This window comes from Caretta caretta, chromosome 5 (assembly GCF_965140235.1).
Source record: "Caretta caretta isolate rCarCar2 chromosome 5, rCarCar1.hap1, whole genome shotgun sequence".
Taxonomy (NCBI): domain Eukaryota; kingdom Metazoa; phylum Chordata; order Testudines; family Cheloniidae; genus Caretta; species Caretta caretta.
In genome coordinates, this window is record NC_134210.1 from 101,679,179 (window position 1) to 101,705,863 (window position 26,685).

Below are 26,685 nucleotides of genomic sequence, written 5' to 3' on the forward strand. Positions count from 1 at the left end.
TCAATTTTGGTATTAATAGAAATGCCAAGTTAGTCCTCCTGATAATTAATAAAACCCTAGTTGCAGATTATTCTTTGTACAATTTATTGTTTTGACCCAAAAGTTGGAAATTTTTTTCAGGGGTAGAGGAAAAACAAAGGATAGTCTAAGTAAATCTTCTAATCCATAAATATAAAGCTAGTTGAAGTTATGACATCAAAACTGCAAAAAAAGAGCTATGTTTTAAAAGGCTATCCACATACACCCGTACCATTTGCCTCTCCTCAACATGTTCATGCACCAACTTCCATTCAGTAATTGTATACAGATAAAATTTCCTACCCATCTTGAGCGGTCATGTATTGAAAGCTTTTGCTTTTGTGAATCCTCCTCCTGTTTCATGAACTGATCCTCTGTGGATCTGAACCTCGGGCAAACTAACTATTTTAACAATAAATCACGTTTATTTATTAAATTTCTTGGTGCGGCAGTGCCCAAGGACGCAGATGCCTGGTGAATTATATGGTTACATTCTTTTTGACACTCTTCAGAGATTTGCATTCAGATGTACTGGTATTTGGCAAACCATTTTGTGGTTGGTCTTCATAGCCCTCCCCTGGTGATATTATTGAGTCGATAAGAGGGGCGTTTATGTTGCCTGATAAGGGTGGTGCCTCTTTATATATAAGTAGTGTGGCTGCCTGGACTAGAAATGTAACTGAAGTGCCCTTTTCGGTTATTGTTACAGGGATCAGGAAGGTGGCTGACTATTGCTAACCATGTTCCAATGTTAATCCTAAGCAAGGTGCAACTGTCCTTTCCCACTCTCTCTCAAACCTCTAAGTAAATGAACTGAAACTTGAGAACTGCCTCTTGTACCCAAGGTCCTACTTGAGTTTGTGTAACCCTTTTACCAGCTCCATTAGTCTTTGCTGCTAAAGTAACTCATGCATTAATTCATGTAGCTGAGCTGTGCAGAGGACATCAGCTGCACAGCCTTGAGAGAGACCATAATTAAAGTCATGCAGTAATAAGATCTTCCAGGTAAAAGGTTTTGTCAATTTAAATAAGAGGATTTCTGTGGAAAGAAACCATATTTGCCACTAATATTGCTAACACAATATCTCCGTACAGCCAGTGACTATCCAGCATCTGAAATTGCCTGTTCACATGGGGCCCAGGCTTGTCACATACATTGGTGTAGTGTGGAGATAGTCACATTACCATTTTGCTTTGTTAGCCTCTTATAACCACTCTGCACTGGGGAAAACAACTCCCTGTTGTCTTCCACCTTGTGTAATGGGACCTCATGTGTCTGGTTGCAGGTTGTAATAAATACGTATGCAATAAAATTATTCTAACTTTGTACTACGCCACCCCACCGACAACTATTCTTGTTTTAATAGGTGGGTCAGTCAGAAACCAAACATGTTGTTCTTGATCCTGTGCATCCCATCAAGTCACAAAAAGCTGAAAGTCCATTCGCATCTTGTGAAGAGCGATGATCTTTGTACCAAGAGGTAGCATCAGTGATGGCAGATAAGGTAGCCGTGGCTTTAAGCAAAAAAGATTTGCTTTGTCATTGAAACTTCAAAAAGAAACTTGTCAAGTTACTTTGACCCCAGTTCAATTTGCCTCTTAATAACTGAACACTTATGAAAAAGGGGCTCCACTGCACCTTTTATTTGAAAGTCCTGGAAGGATTTTTTGGGATAATTTAAATAACTCTTCTCCTTCCCTGGTATTTAAGTGCCAATGTTAAGACCAGAACAAATGGATAGAAACTGGCCATCAATAAGCATAGGCTTGAAATTAGACAAAGGTTTCTAACCATCAGAGAAGTGAAGTTCTGGAACAGCCTTCTCGGGGAGCTGTTGAGTGTAAAATACCTAACCTGCGCTTGATCAGTTTAAGGAGGGGATGGTGTGACGAGACTGCCTAAAATGGCATGTGGCCCATCTGCGACTGCAAGTAGCAAAAATCCTCAATGGCTAGAGATGGTGCACTAGATAGGGAGGGGGCAAGCTCTGAGTTACTGCAGAGTGTTCTTTCCCAGGTGTCTGGTTGATGGGTCTTGCTGACCTGCTCAGGGTTGAACTGATTGCCATATTTGGGGTCAGGAAGGAATTTTTCCACTCAGGTCAGATTGGCAGAGACACTGATGGGGTTTTTGCCTTCCCCTGGATCATGGGGCATGGGTCACTTGCTGGTTTAAACTAGAATAAATGGGAGATTCTCTGTAACTTGAAGACTTAAAACAGGATTTGAGGACTTTGGTAGCTTAGCTGGAGGGTATAGGTGTATTACAGGATGGGGTGGGTGAAGTTCTGTGGCCTGCGATGTGTGGGAGGTCAGACTAGATGATCATGATAGCCCCTTCTGGCCTTACTTTATGTGTCTACGAGTTTTGTTTGTATCAAAATGGGCTTAAGATTGGAAAACTGGCTGTGTAAAAATGGCACATTAATCGACAGACATGCTTCCTCTGTATCTAGTATAGTATCTGGACTGTTTTGAGCATGTTTTTGTCTCTACAACTCTTTATTCCAGGTAGCTGCAGTGGCTCTGAAATGCTATGGTGGAGTGAACTAGGTTCTCCTCTGGTTTGTACATCACTAGTGGACTTGTTAACAAAGGTCTGATCGTAGATTCTGTCACTGGTAGTGAAGTAAGCCAGGCTGAGTGACAAAGCTGGCAGTTCAGAAGTAAAAAGATGATTTCTTTGACAAATTAACTTTGATGTGGAATTCTCTTCTGTGTAGATTTTTATAACACAGTAGTATCTGAGCACCTTTCAGTAGTACATTAAGGGACATGACTAATATCTGTCAGGTATGATTCATTCTCTCTCTCTCTTTCCCTCATCTTCTCCCCAGGGGGAGAATGGTGTGGTTTTTTTTTTTTTAAATACGTATGCACTGTTTGTGTGTTAGAGAAGCCACAGTCCAAGGCGTGTGCCTTGCCCTTGTGATGAGGTTTGTGATGCTCCTTAGTTCCTGTGGGATTTTGCCTTGGACCAGCCCCTGAGAGAGCTCCATCTCTCACACCAACAAACTTTACCTCTATTTTAGAAAGTTCCACTGGGCCAGAGAAGCAGAGTTATGCATCATAGTCCTCATTGCAGAGTTTTAGGTGATCTCTTAGATATACTTTGCCCAGGCAATTGAGTGCTTTGAAGATAAGAACTAAAACCTGGAAAATTGACTTGATATTCTGTGGAAAGCCAGTATAGAGAGCAGAGGACAGGATGATCTCAGGACTAGAAATATAGAACTTCATAATGCCTCTTTCAGAATATAACCACCTTGTGTCATCTCACTTAGCTCATCTAAATTACTGAATTTTTTACTTTTTATTTTTTTTTTAAGAGGGAGAGAGAGTGACAGAGGAGGGGGATTTTTGAAAACACCCATAAAATCCTTTTGTAAGGGAAAGTAGTTAATGGAGCTACAAAATGCCATAGTTCTATAAACCTAAAATCATACAATGGCTTAGATAAAGTTTTGAATTGATGTTATAGTCAAGAGTAACAACACCAAAATAAAACCCCTTTCAAATGTGCTTGACTTGATTGGAAGTGTTTGACAAACTTGAAAATGTGTATGGTACATTTAAATAAAAATGCACAGACTTAAAACATGTTCAAATATAAGCCAACATTGGTGTAGAGAACCATAAAATGTTTTTTCTCTTTCTAAATATGATTAGAAAAATAAATATCTGTATTACCTCTGAGCTGAGAAGAAATGCCTTTTAAACCTCTGACGCTGAAAATGGAGTACTTCATCCAGTGTGTCCGTTAGCTCTTGTTACTAATAGATGTACTCCTACTGCTTTCCTTTGTATTTTGAAATCATTTAGAAGCTATCCTGAATACGTAAATGTTTAATGTAAACAAAGTTCATTATATCTGACAAATTTGAAATGTTTATCAAACCTGAGGGATTGGGGGAGGGAAAGAATCCGCATCTGTGTTTTATTTGTTTCCCAGCTTTGAAACAGTCTTGAAGTTGATTAAAGGCTTTACAGTCACACAAGGGTATAGCTTTGCAAATAGTTTATTTTTTGGTTTTAAACAAATAATGGGGCTACTTCTTGGTCTTTGTTAAATATTGGATCTCCTATATCTTACTAGAATGTGAGGAAAATCAAATGTTATTCTAAGGTATGAAAAGTTGCCTGTCATCATAGTTTTTTATTTATTTAAAGCAACGTTTGAGAGGAAAGAACAGTTTTGTAGGTTTTTAAATGTTTTATTATTTATTTTTTAAAGCAACCAGGCTGAAAACAATATGTGCATATTAACAAGAAAACAGCAATTGGGGCATCAGGACGTGACTTAATTTGAGTGCCCATTGATTGTGCAGAGTTTTTAATCTTGCTTGGACTAATTCCCATGTATTCCATGAAGGTTAGATCAGGTGGTTTAGCAATTAGCTAACAATGGCTTTGTGACTTTCCACATGAAAGTATAAATATGTAGTTGATGATGATAAAGCCTTCAAAATTAAAACCCGGATGCAAACAATGTTTCTTCCCCTCAAAATGTTACCCAAAACTCTTGCTTCGTTTTGCTTCGTCTTTTCTTCTCTCTCTTCCTCCGGCACCACCTGCCAAGTGCCCCTGAAGCTGTATCAGATATTCATTCTGCACCTGTATCAGATATTCACTCTGTACTCCTCACTTAGTCTGTCCTCAGTAGGAGCTCCAGAATGAAACTGACTACAACTTTGTCCATTTCACTCTGCTGTGGGGACTGGAATTGTGGGTGCCTAGAGCTGCACAGGTCTTTGTGTGACCCTCCCTTGCAGGACTGCACCACAGGCAATTTCAAAACTTCAGGGGAAGGTATAGGAGAACATTTTGGATCTCTTAAACTGTACATCAATTTTAACTCCACTCCTGTTCAGTATTAACGGAATAAAACCAGATATCTTAACCTTGGCTGAAAAGGTTACTTTAAAACAAAAAAAAGCTTACAATCCTAAGTGGAGGATTTATTTGTTCAAGGAGTTGAATTTTGTACTTGTAGCAGTGCATCGTTCCAGGATCATCCCCACTTCCTTTTGTCCCACAAATGATCTGTAATTGAATAACTGGTATTTGAACATAAATAAGACTATGTTTTAGTCACTGGTATTTTTAGTACAAGTCATGGAAAGGTCACTGACTTTAAACAAAAATTCATGGGCCATGACCTGCCCATGACTTGTACTAAAAATACCCGTCCTGACTAAAACTTGGGTGAGGGGCTGCGCGGGTAAGCGTGCCACGGGTGCCTTGGGGGATGTGGCCCAGGACCCCCGCTGGTACTGTGGGGGGTCTAAGCTGCGGCCCGGGACCCCTGCTGGTGCTGGCGGGGGCGGGGTTGGTGGGACTGGCAGGAGTGTCCTACCCGGCTCCGCGTCCCTGCAGCTCCTAGGCAGCGGAGGGAGGGCTAGGGGTTCCGCTGCTCCTGCCACAAGCGCCAGCTACTGCGGCTCCCATTGGCCGGGAACCGCAGTCAGTGGGAGCTGCGGGGGCGGGGCCTGCAGGCATGGGCAGCATGTGGCGTGGAGACAGCACCCCCCACGCGGGTCCCTCCGCCACCTAGGAGCTGCAGGGGGGGCATGCCAGTGGGAGCCAGGGAACCCCATATCCCGAGGTAAATGCCCCCCGCCCCTTGCCCTGAGCCCCCTTCCACACACCCAAACTGCTGCTGCTGGCCCAGAGGCTGCCTGGCTCGGGCAGCCCCTGAGCCAACACCAGCCGCTGCAAAAGTCATGGAGGTCACGGAATCCGTGACTTCCGTGACCTCCTTGACAGACTTGCAGCCTTAAACATAAGTGACCAAATTATTTTTAAAATCCTTACAGGGAGAGAGCTGTACTACACACTAGGGCTCTGATGCTGCAGAGGCTTAGGCGTGTGCTTAACTTCAGACATTCTGAGTAGCTCTGTTGACTTGAATGGGAACTACTCATGGTGTGTGTCACAATTCAGAGCAGCTGCTCCTGTATTTCCCATTAAGGGTTCAGCCAGGGCACCCACTCTCAGACATCTGGCATCTCCAGTTACCTGCTCTCTTGGGTGGAGACCTGCTTCTTTCTCTTTTCTGAATGGGTTATTTCCAGGCCTTCACTTGGTTATTCCCAGCAAAAGACTGCCTAAGCAGGCCTGCTTTGCTTCTCTCCTCAGACAGGGTACACATTGTGATTGGCACAGTTAAGAACATTGGTCTGTCCTAGTATGGCCATTCTTATCATCCGTCTAGCACAGTATGCTGTCTTCTGACATTGGCCAATGCCAGATGCTTCAAAGGGAGTGAACAGAGCAGGGCAATTATCAAGTGATCTATCCCCTGTCATCTGGTCCCAGCATTTGACAGTCAGAGGTTTAGGGACTCCCAGAGCATGAGGTTGCAGCCCTGACCATCTTGGCTAATAGTCCTTGTTGGACCTATCCTCCATGAACTTATCGAATTCTTTTTTGAACCCAGTTATGGTTTTGCCTTCACAACATCCCCTGGCAATGAGTTCCACAGGCTGACTGTGTAGTGCAAAGTAGTACTTCTTTTTTGTTTGTTTTAAACCTGCTGCCTATTAATTTTGTTGCATGACCCCATGTTCCTGTGGTATGTTACTACACAGCTGTTTCTAAGGTCTAGTCTACTGTAGAAAATTAGGTCTGTTTTAGTACGTCGGTCAGGGGTGTGAAAAATCCACCCCCTGAGTGGCATAGTTAAGCTGACTTAAGTCCCCGTGTAGACAGTGCTAGGTCGGTGGAAGAATTCTTCCATCGACCTAGCTACTGCCTCTCGAAGAGGTGGATTACCTACACCGATGGGAAGCCCTACGTTAGCGTAGGTAATGCCTATGCTGAAGCGCTACAGGGGTGCAGCTGCAGTGGCACAGAGGTGCTGTTGTAGCGTTTTAAATGTAGAGACGCCTTAAGCAAGCAGATGTATTCTTACAGTGAAAGCATCCCGGAGCAAACATATTAAAAACATTAAAAGAACCTACACACCTGACAAAAGCTCTGATTGGCAATTAGTTCTTCAAACCCCACTCAGGAATGGTCCCTGAGGTCATAAATTCATCACAGCTGCAGCTCAGAACAAGCACTCAGTTTTGAGAGGCCTATGTGGGCCAAAGTCCATCCAACCCTTCCCTGAGGATTGGGGCTTCCCTAGGACCAGAAGTCCTGTCCATTTGCTGGAGTGGAAAGGAGGCCCTCAGCCAGTTTAAAGCAAGGCTATTTATCCAAAAATCCTTTCTATGTCTATTGGTCACTGGAGAATCCAGTCTGAATTAGTACATGTGGACCTCTCCGTGTGTCTGTTCCTCTTGAGACATTATAATCTGAATGAATTTACCTACTAAACCCCTGCTGTTCTCCTATTTACCCTTCCCATGGAAATCATAATTAATAGTGTAACACTTCCACCTAATGCTTCTAAATTAATAATCTGGATTGACAAAACAGTAATTTGGGTCAAAGGATACTTTTAGTTTTCCCTAGGTTTTTATTCTTAATGTTGGAAGCATTGATTAATAATTGACACATATGGCATCCTTATAACTTTAGTACAAGCTCTGCTTTTTGTTTTGTTTATATTCATATTGGCTATTGCTTTAACTGAGGTGAGTTAAACTGGGAAACCATGTCCTTACACTCTTATCTTTGTTTGCAGAGATCCTGTAACCAAAAACCTCACAAGCTCCTTCTCACTGAATTTGCTCACTGTTTGTGAGCATGATCATGTTACTTGGTGACAGATGACTTTTAGCCTTTAAAAATAACCGATTGTTTTAAAAAATTTTAGGGTTGTCTAATAAATCTAAACTGTGAAATAATTAGATGATAAATGTATGGTATATTAAGTGCTCAATACTACTCTTGTGGATCATTAACAGATGCTTTGTTTTTTGCCTCCTTCCTTACAGAATGACTTTCAAGGATCTGGATGTATTGTTAGATGCTGAAGTGTTGCACTAGCTGAATCTCCTTTACTTTTATTTCTGATTCTAAAAAACGCCTGGAGGAAACTAGAGGATTGTGTTCGGTACAGATTTTTTGAGGTAAGATTTAAACCTCCATCCCTGTGGTATCAGACTAACACATTCCATATCACTCTTATTAGATCTTCAATGTCAGTTAAAGCATGGCTAGTTTCACTGAACTAATGAGGCTTTATTTATTTAGCATTTTTTTAGTGGAAAAACTAGGCTTCTTAATCACTAATTCTAGGCTCAGCACTTGTATAGTTCCTTCCATTAGAGTATCCCAAAGTGTTTGTGTGGGTTTTTTTTTTTAAGCCTCTGTCCCCTTGGGATGTTAAGTATGGGAGATAATATCACTGTTTATACAAGAAACTGAGGCATATAGAGGTTAAAGTGCAGTTCTGGTCTCAAAAGTGACTCCCTGTTCTCCAGTCTTTGAATAGAGCTGCTATTATTATAATATACTTGTATTACTGTACCACCTAAAGGCCAAATGAGAGTGGAGCCCGTTGGGGTAGGCACTGTACAAACAAGGTACATCTTCACTGCAGAGTTAACTTAGGTGATTGACGCCTGGGTTGACCTGGTTTGGGGGTGAATATCCAAAATGCAAAGCCGTATTTTGTATTTTGCATTTTGCAAAGCCATATGTGTTCTTGGTGCTGCAGTAAGTTGAGCTGCTCTATGCTCGTGAACTGTGGGAGAACCTGAGTGTGCTTCTGGGCGCGCAGGGGGATTGTGGGGAAAGCACTGGACTGTCGGCACTCGACTGGTTTAGTCTGTTCTCACTGCAAAGCAGACAGGTTACCAGCCTGAGTAAAAGCATCACTCAGGCGTTAGCCTATAGCCCCAGCCAAGCCAGCTAGCCTAGGTGTAAAGCATGTACTACACCTGAGTGAGAGGTTTTTGTGTGTGGACGGAAGTTGGCTTAAGGGCAGTGATGAGCTGCCAAAATCTTAACAATGGGTTCCCTCCTCAGCCCACGAGAGGGTCGTTGCCCACCCCCGCCCCCCGGGACTCCTGCCCCATCTGCCCCGCGTTCCTTGACGCCCCCCCCAGCCCCATCCACCCCCCTCCCCTGTCCCCTTACTGCTCAGAGAACCGGACAGGAGGGTCTCTTGGGCCACCGTATTGGGTGCCCACCCCAGCCCTAAGAGCCAGAGGCACCTGTTGGGGGGTGAGGTGGGGAGTCCCGGAGGTGCTTACCTGGGGCAGCTCCCAGGAAGCATCTGGCAGGTCCCTCTGGCTCCTAGGGGTGGGGGAAGCGTAGCTGGGGGGGAGCAGGGGGAGCGGCCGCTCCCCCACTGATCACATCAAAAGTGGCACCTTAGGCACCGACTCCATGGGTGCTCCAGCCCCGGAGCACCCACAGGGAGAATTTGGTGGGTGCAGAGCACCCACCGGCAGCTCCCCACCCCGCGCCTGGCCCCAGCTCACCTCACCTCCGCTCCGCCTCCTCCCCTGAACACGCCGCCCGCTCTGCTTCTCTGCCCCCTCCCCCCGGCTTCCCGCGAATCAGCTGTTCGGCGGGAAGCCAGGGAGGGCTGAGAAGCAGGCGGTGGCTTCCTGCTCAGGCCAAGGGTGGCGGAGGTGAGCTGGGGAGAGGAGTGGTTCCCCTGTGCCCCCCCACGGGTTACCTGCTGCGGTGTGGGCAGCCCTCCTTGCGCCTCCCCCCCGCCCGAGCTCACCTCCACCTTCCTGGGCCTGAGCGGGAAGCCGCGGCCTGCTTCTCAGCCTGCCCCAGCTTCCCGCGTGAGCAGCTGATTCATGGGAAGCCTGTGGGGGTGGAGAAGCAGAGTAGGGCGGCGTGTTCAGGGGAGGAAGTGGGGGGCAGAGCGGAGGTGAGGTGAGCTGGGGCCGGGCGCGGGGCGGGGAGCTGCCGGTGGGTGCTCTGCACCCACCAAATTTTCCCCTTGGGTGCTGCAGGGCTGGAACACCCATGGAGTCGGCGCCTAAGGCGCCACTTTTGGCCAGTTAAATTTAGAAGCCCTTTTAGAACCAGTTGTCCCTCGCGGAACAACCGGTTCCAAAAGGGCTGCTAAATTTAACAACTGGTTCTAGCGAACTGGTGGGAACCGGCTCCAGCTCACCACTGCTTAAGGGCAATACTTTGCAGTGAAAACAAGCCCATAGAAACAGTCCCTGCCACGAAGAGCTTACAGACAAGACACAGGGTGGGGGAAAGGGATATAACAGACAAGTGGCATGGATGGTATGATGGTCTGTAAACGTCATACTAGAGCTCCAACACACTTTGCTCGGAGAGACTAAGGTTGGGCCTGGGGAGAGAGCCCAGTTTCCCATCTCTTTTTCAAACCAAGCCAAGGGCGTGTGAGGAAAAGAGTTAGGAGGTTAGCAAGCTCTGAGAGAGGGCAGGCAACATCATTGGGCTGGTTTCTGGTTTGACTGCTGGGCCTGCTGATTCTTCCCGCCAGCTATCTGTCTTGCTGTGTGTGTTCTTGTTTTTAGGAGTACAGTTTTGGTGGTGGGGAGCAACATGGTACAAGAGCCATTCCTCTTCTCCTCCATGCCATAGACTCCCTAGATGGTGACGGTGGCTACGGTCTGAAACAGCAACTGATCTCAGGCCACTGTTTGCCCACCTTCCCAGAGACCCTAGAAGAAGAAACGGTTAGGATGAGAGTTGCTCACAACTTAAAACTAAACATGCCTCTTAAATCTGAAAGATGAGTTCTTGCGAACCCTGACAATTGGAGTTTGCTTACCACGTTTTAAAGTAACTAAGAAGAAATGAGCCACACCTGGTCATAGAGTAAAATCAGTCCAGATGCAGAGGTCCAAACAAGCCATCCATACTGCTTAGGCCCTGTGGTTTCTGTGCTTATCCTGAATTGCCAGCTGCAATGAGTACTGTTGGGATAATCAGGGGCTACTGAATCTAGTGGCCCAAAAACATCACAGGGGCAGCAGCCACTATACCAGCCCCCAAAACTAGTCACTCAGGGTGCGGGGAGGTGGTGGGGGGGAAGAGATTGTGCTGTAGCCATGAGGCCTGGTGTGCAAGTTTGGAGATGCGTGCAGGTTCCATTGGTTCTCTCCCTTTGGAGTTTATTGCACAGAGTTCAGTTCAGGGTTGGTGCAGTGAGAGGTGAACTTCATCCATGCTGAGCAACTGTGACATCCTCCAGAGATGAAAAGGAAACATTTGCCTGCATTGCCTGTATGCATATTAAACCGATGGATTTTCGGGTTGTAGGGATGTATAGGGTGTAGTCTCTGGGCTACTGATAATCCATGGAGTGCTTCCTTTAGATCTCTTACGATGTCTGGGTTACATAGTAATGCTGGCTTTCCCCTGTGATAACAGGAGTTCAAGCAGTTTCTGCAGTGAAAAGCATTGGGGCTTGGAAAAGCAGCTGACTGCTGGCTCCTCCTTTGCTGCTAGTAAAGGCTACTACTCAGAGGAGGAAGTGAGGAACGTGGAGCTTTCCTTGGGGATCAAAGTTGGGACTGGAGCTGCCAGCCACCAGTGGGAGAGAGAAATGCCCAGGGGAGAAGAGAATAAGGCAGCTGGTTGACTTGTGCAGGGCAGAAGAGGAACTGGTGCCTGGACTGGATGTGCAGGGGAGAACAGAACAAGGAAACATGCACAGAGGGAGGAGAAAGGGATGAATGGAAGAGAAGCAGGGAGACTGGAATGGTTGCTGATGAGAAGGGGGACATTAAATGAGCAGCAAATGCAGCCTGTGTCTGACTGTTCTTCACAAAAGACAAACTTTTCACACCAGACTGCTAAGAAACAAACAAATGCTAATTCCATATAAGGTGTACGCTATTGCTTTGGTTGCCAGGTGCCACAAGGGTGTTAGCTGAGTGCAAGTAGGTGAGGAGTGAAATGCTCTCTTAAATGTGGCCCCCGCTGGCGAAAGTTTGAGATTCCTGTATTCCACTGCTCCTTGTTAAGTTGCTAAACTGAGTCTTCCCCTTCCTCTCTATCCCACCCTTCCTAAGTGTAGTAAACACTCCTTGCCTTTTGCACCTGAAAGGTGAAAGTAAAACATGTCATAACTAAGTGGCTACTTAATTGCTGGTATGAATAAAGCACTGTAGTAGTAATAGCAGTGTGTATTATTAAGGAGAGTTTTACTAAGAATTAAAATATAGTACAGCAAGACTATTCATTTAGCAGAAACATATTTAAGAGTTTTTCTTCTTTTAATGAAATAAGTTTGGAGTACTGTGTATATATGTAACAGGTTCAGATCAATACATCTTTATTTCTTTGTCACTTAATTTAAAAGGGTTAGGTGTATATATACAAAAAATATAACAAATCTTTTTTACATGAGCTGTGCTGTATTAAAAGAGTAACTTAAATGCAGAAGAGTGATCATCACTGTGTAGCAAGAACATAAGAGTGGAAGGGACCATGTCTCATAATAGGGCACAGTGTGCACTCCAGAGCAATGTTCTTCTCTACCTGAAGAATAGAGCTCAAGCATATTACGTGTATATTTTTATTTTGTGTTATTTTGTGCAGCTCCTGAAAGAAGAAATGAAAACCTTTCTAATTCCAAAGCAAACTTCTTGGCAGTGCAAGATGAATAATAGGCTTCTTAAAACTGATTCCATTTTTTTAAACAACCAAAGGAAACTGAATCAGAGCATTCTCATTTTTCAGAGCTCTGTCCTACTGCTTTGATTTAATTGAGGGTAATATTTCAATCTCCACAAATCTTAAATGGGCAGCTGCATGTTCTATAGCAGGAATTCTTGGATCTATTCAAAAAACATTTTTATTTTAGCAAATCAAAATCCAAGCATTCAGTAAATGTACTTTTAAAAATCTTACTGCATGAGAAGTGGCTAAGAGACTTTTACGTATTCATGGGGGAACTAGATTTATGTAAAGGATGTGGTTGAATTACAGCTGAATCTGAGCTGGAATAGCTTTTGCCTCTGAGATAGGAGAGACAATCTCTTAATCCTGTACCAAGTGTACATGTTGACCCCATGACAGAGATGGAAAGAATGTCTGAGGAGGGACTTTGGTTTTGTGGCTTTCTTTTTGATATTGTGGAATAAAACTCTGTCCTGCCACTGCTTTCTGCTCTTTTAGCAGACCGGGGAACTACCCGAGGATGTCTTCTGGAATACTGGATAGTTGTTTTCTGCTTTTCAGAAAATAACTTAATGACTCCATCTACCTGGGGGTGTATGTACACCCACCGTACTGCTTAGCATTGTCTAGTGATCTGAAGAAGAGCTCTGTATAGCTCAAAAGTGTGTCTCTTGCTCCAGCAGAAGTTAGTCCAATAGAAGATATTACCTCACTCACCTTGTCTCTCTCATATTCTGGGATGAACACAGCTACAACAACACTGCAAACAACAGTGTTGTCTAAATGCATTCTGGGAAAATCTGAGTAGCTGTCCCATACTGCTTCACCAGAGTTAGGGTACTGTTGGACATGCACACAGAGAGGCACCGATAGCATTGCTCTCTGGATGGCAGACCACGAGGCTGAGATGAAGGAGGGCCAGACCAGTTACACCAGGGGTTCTCAAACTGGCAGTCGGGACCCCTCAGGGGGTCGCGAGGTTATTACTTTGGGGGTTGCGAGCTGTCAGCCTCCACCCCAAAGCCCACTTTGCCTCCAACATTTATAATCGTGTTAAATATATATAAAAAAGTGTTTTTAATTTATAAGGGGGATCACACTCAGAGGCTTGCTGTGTGAAAGGGGTCACCAGTACAAAATTTTTGAGAACCACTGAGCTAAACAGACAGTTTGCTGTGCTGACAGCTTATGGAAAGGCAAACATATTGCTAAAAGCAAGGCTTTCACAGAACCATCGGTGTCATTGGTATTTCTTGTAGAGGGACAATGGGTTGGCAGTGACTATACAATGCCAGAAGCAATGAGTTTACAGTGGGGCAGAGAACTACCTTCTTGATGGTACCGCCAACCCTTTCTAAATGACAACACTTAAATCTGTCCACTCTGAAATTGGAACCATAGCAAGAACTATGCTGAAGTGAAGCTTCAACTGCAATGTGGGCAGAGCCTCAATAGAACTGATTCACATGCAAAACTCAGAACTGTAGTGTTCTCACTCTTAAGGGGTGTCTGTTATCACTAACTGCTCCTTGCTTTGTGTTTCTTAATTTTTTGAGACACAGTATGATATCAAAGGATACAACTGACTCTAATCTACTTCTAGAGCACTGGTTCTCAACCAGGAATATATGTACCCCTGGGCGTATGCAGAGGTCTTCCAGGTAGGGTTGCCAATTCTGGTTGGACAAATTCCTGGAGGTTTCATCACATGACATAATCTTTAATTAAAGATTCATCTTTAATTCCTGGAAACTCCAGCACAATCCTGGAGGGTTGGTAACTCTGCTTCCAGGGGGTTCATCAACTCGTCTAGATTTTGCCTAGTTTTACAACAGGCTACATAAAAAGCACTAGCAAAGTCAGTACAAACTAAAATTTCATACAGACAATGACTTGTTTATACTGATCTACATACTGTACACTGAAATGTAAGTACAATATTTTATACTCCAGTTGCTTTATTTTATAATTACATGGTCAAAATGAGAAAGTAAGCAATTTTTCAGTCATAGTGTGCTGTGACACTTTTATGTATTTTTATGTCTGATTTTGTAAGCGGGTAGTTTTTTAAGTGAGGTAAAACTTGGGGTACTTGGGGGTATGCGAGACAAATCAGACTCCTGAAAGGGTACAGTAGTTTGGAAAGGTTGAGAGCCACTGTTCTAGAGTACAAGTATATCATCAGTTGAGCCTGCAGAGTGATGATATACCTCTGATTTGCTGTTGGCTTTATAAACTCTATAAGGGGATTGCAGTACAGTAATTAGTTTCCTAATTAGATTTGATTCTTATATGTTACTGAAATCCTGGTGTGTGCTTTCTGAAGTGTGTGACCTGAAAATAATGTTTTAAAAATGTCCTTTACTCATTGAACTTAATTTTTTTTGTTTATACCCATTAAACAGTCTAACTAAAACTCCTTTTGTTTCTTGAGTCTGGTGGTGTCATAACTTCATGAGTTTAGCATTCACCATAGAGTTTTTGGAGGTAGGCAACACTTTAGTTTGTTGTGTAGAAAAGAAATTTTATTTTCTACATGGGTTTAAATTTTCAAATTTTAAGTCAGACCTTATATATATATATATATAGCAATAAATAAATAAAAGGGGCGTAAGTGGAGGCACAAGACCAACTTTTTTCCTTTTGCTGATCATCTTCAGGAACATGTGTGCGAATGAGTATTTATTTTGTGTGGGTGGGTGGGCGGGCAGGAGTATTCGGTCCATGAGGAGTTGTGTGACCCAATACGCTAATAAAACTCATAAAATGCTTCTAAAATGTTTATTCAAAGTGGCATGTCTGGCTTACAGTAGCTGTGTGGGTGGACTGTCCTTGAATTTTGTAGACTTAATTTAGTACTACATAATACCCAGTGATGGAAAACAGCTATAAATTGTCTGTGCGCAGCCATGCATTATTGATAAAGGGTAGAATAAATTCCACAATTTCTTTATTTGATGTTGTCAGCACAACAGCTGGTTGATTTGTTTAGGTATTTTTCTATTTGAAGGTTTAAAGTGGCACTGTCAACTTTACCTTTTGGGCCTAAATTTTGCTTTTTTGAAAACAAGTTCTTATAAAACCTAAACAAAATATTTTATATAAATTAGAAATAACAGTACCATTAAAAACAGCTTGTGTGTGTGGGTTTTTTTAAGCAAACACTTCCCTGAAGGGTTTGAACCCCAACTATTGCAGTACTAAACCTGACCGTAAACTCAACAGTAAACAGTACTGAAATTGTCTTTAATTGTCCAAACTGATCAGAAGTGCAAAAAGTGAATGGAACAGAGAGTGACACATTAACTGGATTTTTAAAATTCTTCCTTTTAATCATATAAATTGTTTGGAGCATGATTAAATAAACTCCTTCAGAACATATTTCTGAAAATCACTGAATAAATGTTCAAGGATCTGTTCAACAGACTGGAAACTATAAAAACTTGCTAACAGAAAACTTTGCAGGTGCCCAGTCTTACAACAGAAATCCAACTTAAAATATTCTTTTTCCACTAAATGTCCGGAAATCATAGTTTTCCTTCCTGATTTCAAATTCCCTTTATCTTGTTAGAATAGTAGTGTATGGTAAACAAACAGAGAGAGACAATCCCATGTTTGGAAAAATAATCTCCCCTCCATATTCTAATATAGGAAACTTCAGAATAGTGTTTTGTAATTGTGGAATCATACGTTGGCTGCTTCTGTCAAAAATGTATAAGGATAGTGAAAGGTGAATTTAAATCCATTTGAGATCTTAATACACTATGCTTTTTTGTGAAGGCTTTCCATCATTGCTTAAAGGAACTGCTGAGTGTTAACTCTTCATTTTAGCTTTCCATATTTTTCTGCCTTTAAGATAAGAAGTCACAAAGCAATTAAATTGGTCATGTAGTTTCAATCAGGAGGCAGGAAAAGCTAACCAGAGAAAGGACTAACATGATTGACAGAGGCCTGCAGAAGATTTACATTGAGAATAACTCATTCTTCAAAACTTTTTCATTTTCTGATGGAAGTTGTGGGGTAAATCAAGTACAGTGGCTATGAATGATTAAAATGCAGAAGTTATGAATTCTTACTGACTTTGTAACTCCTTCACCTTAACCTAACATCATTTCTTTCAAAGGGGGTATTGGGGCTTTGTGGATTTAAACAGAGCATCAATATGTTGAAGTGAACTATTTTAACAATCAAGATTATGAATTTAATGGCAACACTTAATGGAGACAAAGCTAAGGCTGAGAAGGAGAAGGAAGTTTTTCATGGTTTATCCAGTAAGTCTTAAATATCTATTGCCAAGGTATGTAATGTGCCATAATCAACTGTAAACAGCCACACAGTATATATCGCCTCATGCAAGCCAGACTTTCTACTGGCAACTAAAAATTGTGTGTTCATAGAAGCAGAGGGATTTAAATGTGGTCTAACAAAAGAGCAGAAATATTGGCTTATTCATACATTATAAAACAGTTTTGGTTTTTCTTCCAGCAAACCTGAAACTAGTTGGTGCCCCTTTGTAGGACAAAAAGAATCTTAACTGTCTTAGGGTATGTCTACACTATGAAATTAGGTCGATTTTTATAGATTTTTTTTCCTGGGTTATCCGTGCAGACACCATAGCATGGCAAGCATGGAGCCCACTCAGCTCACCGCTGCTGTTGCGAGCATTGTAAACACCTTGTGCGTTATCCTGCAGTATGTGCAGAACTTGGCTCGGAGCCGCCAGCACGAGGACGACTGGGAAGAGGATATGGACACAGACATTCCTGAAAGCACAGGATGTGGCAGTTGGGACATCATGGCGGCAGTGGGGCTGGTTGATACAGTGGAAGGCCAATTCTGGGCCTGGCAAACAAGCACAGACTGGTGGGACCGCATAGTATTGCGGATCTGGGATGATTCCTGGTGGCTGCGAAACTTTCGCATACATAAGGCCACTTTCTTGGAACTTTGTGAGTTGCTTTCCCCACCCCCCCCGCCGAAGCACAGGAACACCAAGATGAGAGCTGCCCTGACAGTTGAGAAGCGAGTGGCCATAGCCCTGTGGAAGCTTGCAATGCCTGACTGCTACCGGTCAGTCGGGAATCAATTTGGATTGGGCAAATCTACTGTGGGGGCTGCTGTGATCCAAGTAGCCAATGCAATCACTGACCTTCTGCTAACAAGGGTAGTGACTCTGGGAAATGTGCAGGTTATAGTGGATGGCTTTGCTGCAATGGGGTTCCCTAACTGTTGTGGGGCGATGACTGAACGCATATCCCTATGTTGGCACCAGACCACCTTGCCAACCAGTACATAAACCACAAGGGGTACTTCTCAGTGGTGTTGCAAGCACTGGTGGATCACAAGGGACGTTTCACTGACATCAGCATGGGGTGGCTGGGAAAGGTGCATGATGCTCGCATCTTTAGGAACTCTGGGCTGTTCGAGCAGCTGCAATAAGGGACTTACTTCCATCCCCAGACACGTTAACAGACTTTTCCAGTAGCTGTACTGGCCACAAATGCATCCCGATTCTTCAGAGCAAATCAAACATTAAACACAATTGCTTTTAAACCCTGTAGTGTAGATACAGATATGCACTCACCAGAGGTGACTTGTCCGGCTTCATGGTCCAGGAACCCGCCTTGGGAGGGTATTGGCTCCAGGGTGATGAAAAGGTCCTGGCTGTCGGGGAGAACAGATTCTCTGCTTGCCTGCTGTGCATTCTCCCCCTCCTCCTCCTCTTCCTCATCTACAAAATCCCCCTCCCTGTTGCGTGAGACTCCCCCCTTGCAGGTGTCCACGGACAGTGGTGGGGTAGTGGTAGGGTCCCCCCTTAGAATGCCATGAGGCTGATCCTAGAAGCGGCATGTATGGGGCTCTGACCCGGAGCGACTGTTTGCCTCCTTTGTCTTTTGGGTAGGCTTGGCTGAGCTCCTTAACTTTCATGCGGCACTGCTGTATTTCCATGTTACAGCCTCTCTCCAGCATGCCCTGTGCGATTTTGGCATATATATTAGCATTTCTTCTTTTTGATTGGAGTTCGGCCTGCACAGATTCTTCTCCCCATACAACAATCAGATCCAGTGTCTCCCTTTCGGTCCATGCTGGTGCTCGTTTGCAATTCTGGGAGGACTGCATGGTCTCCTGTGCTGCTGAGCTTGCCACGCTGACCAAACAGGAAATGAAATTCAAAATTTCCTGGGACTTTTCCTGTGTACCTGGCTAGTGCATCAGAGTTCAAAGTGCTGTCCAGAGCGGTCACATTAGAGCATTCTGGGATAGCTCCTAGAGGCCAATGCCGTCGAATTGCGTCTGCACTAGCCCAAATTCGACTCAGCAAGGTCGATTTTAGCATTACTCCCCTTGCTGGTGAGGAGTGCAGCAGTCGATTTTAAGAGCCCTTTAGGTTGATGGAATGGGGTTGGTTGTGTAGACACATTGCTTATAAAATCGACTTAACGCAGCTAAATTCGACCTAACCTCATAGTGTAGACCAGGGCTTAGTATCCTTAACTTGTTATGCTCAAATCTTTGGAATCAAGAGAAATAGTAGAGGAACAATCTCTCAAATAATTTGGGAGACCAGTTCTTTTCCTTTTTCTAAAGATGACTAATTAAATGTTCAGTATAATTCTGGTGAAATATTTTGTTGGCAACAGGACTCATTCCTCCTTTTTATAGTTTATTTTTCCTCTAAGAATTGCCCTCTGTGGCCTAAATTGATCCCCTTGTAGCTTATCTTGCAATGTAACTCTTACCTTACAGTTAAATCAATATAAGGATAAACTCACAGTGAGCATGGAACAACCTAAAATACAATGGGCCTGATTCACCTCTCATTTACAGCTATTTAACTCCATTAACGTGAATGGAGTACTTCTGCACTTACCTGTTGTAAGTCAAAGAAGAACCAGGCCTCATTTGTCTTTAGAGTATTTAAGATAGTTTTATGCTTCCTCATGTAACTTATGAAATATTTCCTTCCCAAGTCCAAATGGCTCAATGGTTATCAAAAATGTGATTAGATGCTCAGTTACATGGTAAATAAAACATGGGTTGGAAATTTCATAGTGAACTGTATGGAGGTCTCATTTTACATCAGTGACAGCAAATGGAAGGGCTTGACAGGCAGTGTAGCGTAGAACGAGCTATCCTGTGTTTGTCAGTGTGATACATGGACATAATGGAGCTGTCAGGCCAGTCTTGTCCCCAGATTTGTTTTGTGAAATTGAAGATTAACTTTTTCATTTAAGTCTATGAATAAATAATACAATACTTATTAAAAAAGTGAAATTCTGCTCTGAAAATGGCATCATGAGGGTTTCGTGTCTGTCTTACTGGTTTCCATACCATACTTGCTCAAATTACAAATGATGGGTATTTTTTTTTTATTTGTTTAAATTCCAAGCCTTGTGAATTCAAGTGGGGAAGCTGAATGTCAAGAACTACCATTGTCTTCAGTGAGATAGAATTTAGGACTGCAGTTAGAACTGGAACAGCATCTGTGCTATGTCTGCAAAGTTTTCTGTAGTGCTCTAAGTGTAGTTTCTAAGCACAGCAGGTACAGCTGTGTTTGGGAACATGGTTACAAAATAGCGTGTGGAAATCAGGTGCAAGGGATCTCAAGTCAGGCATTAAGAATCAGTGACTGCTTCTGAAAATGCTGGCATAAGTGGCTGATCCTGGAAATACATCATTACTAGTGTGTAAAATGTTTTCAGGCTGTAGTCCTATACCTTGATGAGAATATCAGGAAAAGGAGAAAATGGTGAGAGATGATAGCATGATTAGCTGTGCACTTGGGACACCACGTGTGTCTAGAGTTAACTGTGTGGGCAAGCTGTTTTGTAGCTTGCTTCCTTCAGTATGGTTGTATCAGAAATGATGTGTCCTTTGTTAATAACTCTGATATGTAAGAGAGAATTTGTTTGTGTCAAAGTGAGCTGTCAAAGTGAGCTAGTTCATATATTTTAAAAGGTACAGCCAAAGCCACATATCCAGTGTACATGGTGTAATGTAAAGAGAAAATACATGTTGAAGGGGTGATAAGGGATAACAGACCTTCTTCAGAAGATGTTGGGCCAAACTATTGTCCCATTGTGAATGTTCCTCCAAATCAGTGTATGATCTATGATGATGCATAGAAAATAATGGGGATGGAACTAATGTGTTCAGGCTTCTGTTAGATACTTTGTCTGGAAAAGAAGAAAGGTTTTAGATACCTGGAGCAGAAGTTAGTTTGAAGAAAAACTGAACAGAGTTAATCTAATTGCCTTGAAGTAGAAAGCTTAAATCTGTGGTTCTCAACCAGGGGTCTGGGGCTCCCTCAGGGGCCGCGAGCAGGTTTCAGGAGGTCCGCCAAGCATTAGACTTGCTAGGGCCAAGGGCAGAAAGCCGAAGTCCCACCCCATGAGACTGCAGTCCGGGCCCCCGAGCCTCATCACCTCGGGCTGAAGCCAAAGCCTGAGCAACTTAAGTTTGCGTTGCCCCCTGTGGTGTGGGACTCCAGGCAATTGCCCTTCTTGCTACCCCCCTAACACCAGCCTTGGCTTTTATATGCAGAAAAACAGTGGTTGTGGCAGAGCTGGGCCGTGGAGTTTTTATAGCCTGGGGGGGGACCTCAGAAAGAAAAAGGTTGAACCCCTGGTTTTAAAGGTAAATTTGAAAACTGAAAGAGACATGGTCAACCTGAAACCTGCTCACTCTCAAAGTGATTCATAGGTAGTTTCTCATACTACACTAATCATCTGCAAGTCTGTGTCCCTGCCAGTTTTTATGGTCTTCTCAATCAAAGTTTATATTTTTTTAAAACACTGTTCTCTCCCCTGTTGCTATGTGGAGTATCCACACAAACAAATGGGGAAGTGAATTGAATGATTACAGGGAAAATGGACAATTCACAATTTGAAAAGAAAGAGACTTTTGCCTCCATTTCTGTTAGTATCTCATAAGACACAATAAAAGGTAAAAAAAAATTTCGGACAGCAATGTGACTCTCTTTTTTCTAAATTGGAAGTACTCGTTTTAAAATGGGAATTACTTTCTCTATGTATGGATCAACAATATTAACAAATCACAGGAAAAAATGTAGCTGCCTTGCTTTTTAGAGTGTAAATTAATAAAGTAGCTTGCCAAATATCTTGTGAACACTGGTTTTGCTTCGGATGCCTGGCAGCAATCTAATTGGTATGACTTTCTGCTGATCAGGTCAGGGCTAGAATTGAAGAAGGAGGAGGGAATGAAGACATGTGAGTCAGTTGGTTAGTCAGTGGTATCTTAATCCAAACTTCACAATTTTCTTTTCCTCAAGAAGGGGAAACTTTGAGTCTTTGCAGTAACATTATTATGAAGAAATCTAAAGTAGGTGCAGATGTTTGTGTTTGACTAATCCAGACATGTACTTAGCTTGAAGGTTGGGTTTTTTGGTTTGGGGTTTTTTTTTTAAAGCCATGAACCTTAGTAACTTCCACAATTATGCTATAAATCCTAGAGATATGTGAATACGTTTGAGAAAGCAAAGAGTTGCTGGGAGAACACAAAAATCATCTATTTTAGGGTGCACCCAGTACATTGGTTTTGATGCATATGTTTTTGTTTTCTTAGGGGTGAGGGGATTGAAAATGGAAAATAATTTTTCACAAATACATCTGTATTTTCACCACCATAAAAACGTTGTTAAGGTCTTCTAACTCAGTAACTGTATTGTGTCGTGGTTTTGTTGGAGAGTTGTCAGTGTTTCCTTTTCGAGCAGTCTGCAGCAATGATCCCAAAACAGATTAGCAAATAAGTAGCAAGGCAGTCATTCATAAAGCAGCGTCAGTAAATCCCACACCACTAAATTAATGGAAAAAAAGGATTCTTGAGACACCACTTAGACCTTTCATAAAAGACAAATGATGTTTCTTGAGTGGTGTGTGTTTTTCCTTTCTTGCCAAGTATTATTTAATCTGAGACATTTTCCTTCACTGAAAACTCCTGTACTTTCAAGACAGTAAGGAAAACACTGGTCTCAAAGGTCAGCCTTTACTTTAAATTTTTCAGTGTTTGCTTGGATGAGTAATGTTTGGTGATGTTACACAGCAGATACAAAAGAAATACAGTCTGCTTCATGACTGTTCCATGAATTTGGACTGTAAAGAATAATGATACCTAACAGCAGAATGTGCTGCCATTCCGATAACATGGTTATTGGGATGGTAATGAGTGTTTGTTTTTTGCTGAACAACTGGTTCTTTAATATTGTTCTCTGTATGAATATTTAGCAAACTAGTGTTTTTAGGTAGAGAAGCTGTTCATACCAAATGTTGCTGGTGCACAGTTTTGATAATTGAAATCTAGATTATAATAGAAGCATGCCTTTTAAAATAATAGAATTAACAGCTGTGGGTAGGGTGGGGATGGGACAAGTTACCTGAAGTGAAATGGGATTGCCAGAAAACAGTTGGTGGTTAATGAAAACCAGGAGAGGAGGATCTGAGCTTGTCTAACTCCTCAGACGCTTCCTGAAAGACTTGCCGAGTGAGTGAGGAATGTGTTCACGTCTAAATTTAAACTCCAGTCTTTTTCTCACGTTCAATAATTTGTGCTTCCTGCGTTCAAGTCTTTACACAGACAGACCAGTTAAAATAACTGAAAAATATATATGAATGGGGGAGAGGGGGCAGCTATATTGTTATTAGCTCTTTGTTTGCTGATTACTGCTCCTAGTTGTGTTAAAACAAGAGCTTGTACCCCCATATCCTCCTCTTGTTAATCTACAGTAAAGTCATTATGCTAAATTTGTGAATTCACAACTTCCTTGACAACTTGTTTTGGTTCTGTAGTGACAAAAAGAGAAAACTAGTCAGAGGAAGTGGATAGGAGCCATTATTTAACACATGTGTATGATCAATAATTGCAATGGGAAAGTAGAAATACTGGCCAAGTAAATAAAGTATACATCAAGTCTTTATCCCGTTTAATGAAACGTGGTTAAGGTCTATTCTACACTACAAGTTGGATCAGCATTTTGATGAGGTTCTTTGACAACAATGGTATAAATGTCACTGAATCTGTCCTCCAAATGCAGATGGGACCCTTAAAAGAATAGGCTTTCATAGTCTGGTTCTAGCGTGATTGGTCTCACTTACAAAGAAAGGACCAAACCTTTTGTGTAACAAAGTTGGTGTCTTGAGCATGTTAAACAGTGGTATTATGGCGTGTTTTTGTTTGTTTTTGTTTTGTTTGAACACAGTTTCATAATGTAACTCTATTTGACTGACAAAGGGAATTGCTGTCCAGAGAAGAGTGGTTTAGGGAAAAACCCCAAAATGTAATCGGATAATACCCTCATCCTAGGTTGGTAAACTCTCCTATACCCTTTATGGAAAAGATCTATGCTTTTGACAAGTGTGATGGGTGTTTCCTAGTTTCTGAACCTAGATCCTTTAAAACAGTGACTCTCAGCCTTTCCAGACTACTGTACCCCTTTCAGGAGTCTGATTTGTCTTGCGTACCCCCAAGTTTCTCCTCATTTAAAGACTACTTGCTTACAAAATCAGACATAAAAATGCGAAAGTGTCACAGCACACTATTACTGAAAAATTGCTGACTTTCTCATTTTTACCATATAATTATAAAATAAATCAATTGGAATATAAATATTGTACTTACATTTCAGCATATAGTGTATATAAAGTCGTATGAAATTTTAATTTGTACTGACTTAGCTAGTGTTTTTTATGTGGCCTGTTGTAAAACTAGGCAAACATCTAGATGAGTTGATATACCCCCTGGAAGACCTCTGCGTACCCCCAGGGTAAAAAGACTGATTGCTTTTGAAGAGCTTTTTTATTCAAGCCCATAGGATTTTGGCAGATAGCCAAGCACAGAACACTGCAGATACAAACAAAGCTAAAAATGCTGTCCCGATAAGGAATGTTAACAGAACTTGAGTCGCTGGTACCTTGCACATGTGTTTCCCTGAATGTATGCTTTATACTTTAGAGGAGACCTGAAAAGCTTTTAACCTTGCTCTGACTGATTTGTGAGTTCTGTGCTTTTATTTAACTTTGTTTGAAATCACTAACTCCTAAAGCAGAACAGGTTTCAGAGTAGCAGCCGTGTTAGTCTGTATTCGCAAAAAGAAAAGGAGTACTTGTGGCACCTTAGAGACTAACCAATTTATATGCTCAAATAAATTGGTTAGTCTCTAAGGTGCCACAAGTACTCCTTTTCTTAAAGCAGAACAGAAATGCAAGAGAATGCTGCTTGCTGTGTTTTAGGTACAGTTGCAGGGAAAATACAGAGCAGAATCCTTAGTTCCAGACAAGGCAGATAAGTGAAAAATACTGTAACTTGATTTGCAGAAGCAGTAGTAGTTCACGTTTAAACATGTAAATGTAGTCAGTTTAAAAAATACACTGACAGAATGTTCATGTTCTGTGGGTCAGTCCTTTTTCCTGGAACTCAGTGACTGGGGAAGAAGTAGTCTTCCAGCTTGTTCCTGCAGATTTCAAAGTACTTCATGGATTCCAAGGCCAGAAGGGATTGTGATAATCTAGTCTGACCTGTATAACACAGGCCATAGGGCTTCCCTAAATACATTTCTATTTGAACTTTGAAAGAGCATCTCTTTTAGGATTCAGAGTGGTAGCCATGTTAGTCTGTATCGGCAAAAAGAATGAGGAGTTCTTGTGACACCTTAGAGACGAACAAATTTATTTGAGCATAAGCTTTTCTGGGCTAAAACCCACTTCATCAGATGCATGCAGTGGAAAATACAGTAGGAAGATAGATAGATAGACACACAGAGAGAACATGAAAAAATGGGTGTTGCCATACCCACTATAACGAGAGTGATCAGTTACGGTGAGCTATTATCAGCAGGAGAAAAAAACCTTTTGTAGTGATAAAAAGGCCCATTTCCAACAGTTGACAAGAATGTGTGAATAACAGTAGTGGGAAAAATAAGCATGGGGAAATAGTTTTACTTTGTGTAATGACCCATCCACTCCCAGTCTTTATTCAAGCCTAATTTAATGGTGTCCAGTTTGCAAATTAATTCCAATTCCGCAGTCTCTCGTTGGAGTCTGTTTTTGAAGATGTTTTTGTTGTAGTATTGCCACTTTTAGGTCTGTAATCGAGTGACTGGGGAGACTGAAGTGTTCTCCGACTGGTTTTTGAATGTTATCATTCTTGACGTCTGATTTGTGTCCATTTATTCTTTTACGTAGAGACTGTCTGGTTTGGCCAATGTACATGGCAGAGGGGCATTGCTGGCACATGATGGCATATATCACATTGGTAGATGTGCAGGTGAACGAGCCTCTGATAGTGTGGCTGATGTGATTAGGTCCTATGATGTATGTCCCCTGAATAGATATGTATTATCTAACATTATATATGTCTATATATCTATATCTATCTATAAGATATGTATAGATATCTATTCAGTGGACACCATCATAGGACCTCATCACATCAGCCACACTAAATCTGATTCATACCCATACCCTGTGGGAAAAGGTCCAGAGTTTATAGCTCAGCTCCAGTATTCTGTTGGTTATAGCAGAGGTTCTCAAACTGTGGTCCGCAGACCACCAGTGGTCCATGAGCTCCATTCAGGTGGTCCGCGGATAGTTCCTTCTAAGGTGCATGTCTGGGCGGCCGCACACAAGAGGGTGAAGGGTCACCCACCTAATTAGTGGAGCTGCACAGACATGGCTCCACTAATTAGATGCCTGGACCCTGGAGAAGATGCACATGTAAGTGAGGTGGTGGCCTCAGGGGGAATAGGGATAGGTGGGAGGGTGAGATGGGGGGAAATAGGAGGTGAGGTAGGTGGGGGGGGCAGTGGGGTGAGAAGAGGGGGTGGGGGGAATTTGGGATGTGCAGGGCTGCAGCAGTCAGAGAAAGAGGCCACTTGCTCCAGCTCAAGGGCTGCAGCTGCTGTGAAGAGAACCCCCTCCTTCCCAGCCCCAGCTCAGGAGCTGCCGTGGCGGGGAGAGAGGGAGACACCCCCCCTTCCTTCCCAGCTTGGTGGATGCCACAGCGAGGGAGAGACTACTGATATTAAAATCTGAGTTGTGTGCTTCTATTTGTAGAACAAAAACATGTTAATCATTATTTAAGTTTTTTTATATAGCACTTTTATCCAAAGTGCTTTACAATACTTAGCTA

The 26,685-nt window shown here is 42.5% G+C and overlaps 1 protein-coding gene across 3 annotated transcripts in view; it reads left to right on the top strand.

Moving 5' to 3' along the window:
- Positions 1-26,685, top strand: part of KANK1 (KN motif and ankyrin repeat domains 1) — a 167,910-nt gene that overhangs the window by 33,486 nt on the left and 107,739 nt on the right. For all 3 annotated transcript variants that reach the window (XM_048850877.2, XM_048850875.2, XM_075128752.1), the window contains exon 2: positions 7,905-8,039. The gene's annotated coding sequence lies outside the window, so the exon portion shown is untranslated. The remainder of the gene's footprint in view (positions 1-7,904; positions 8,040-26,685) is intronic.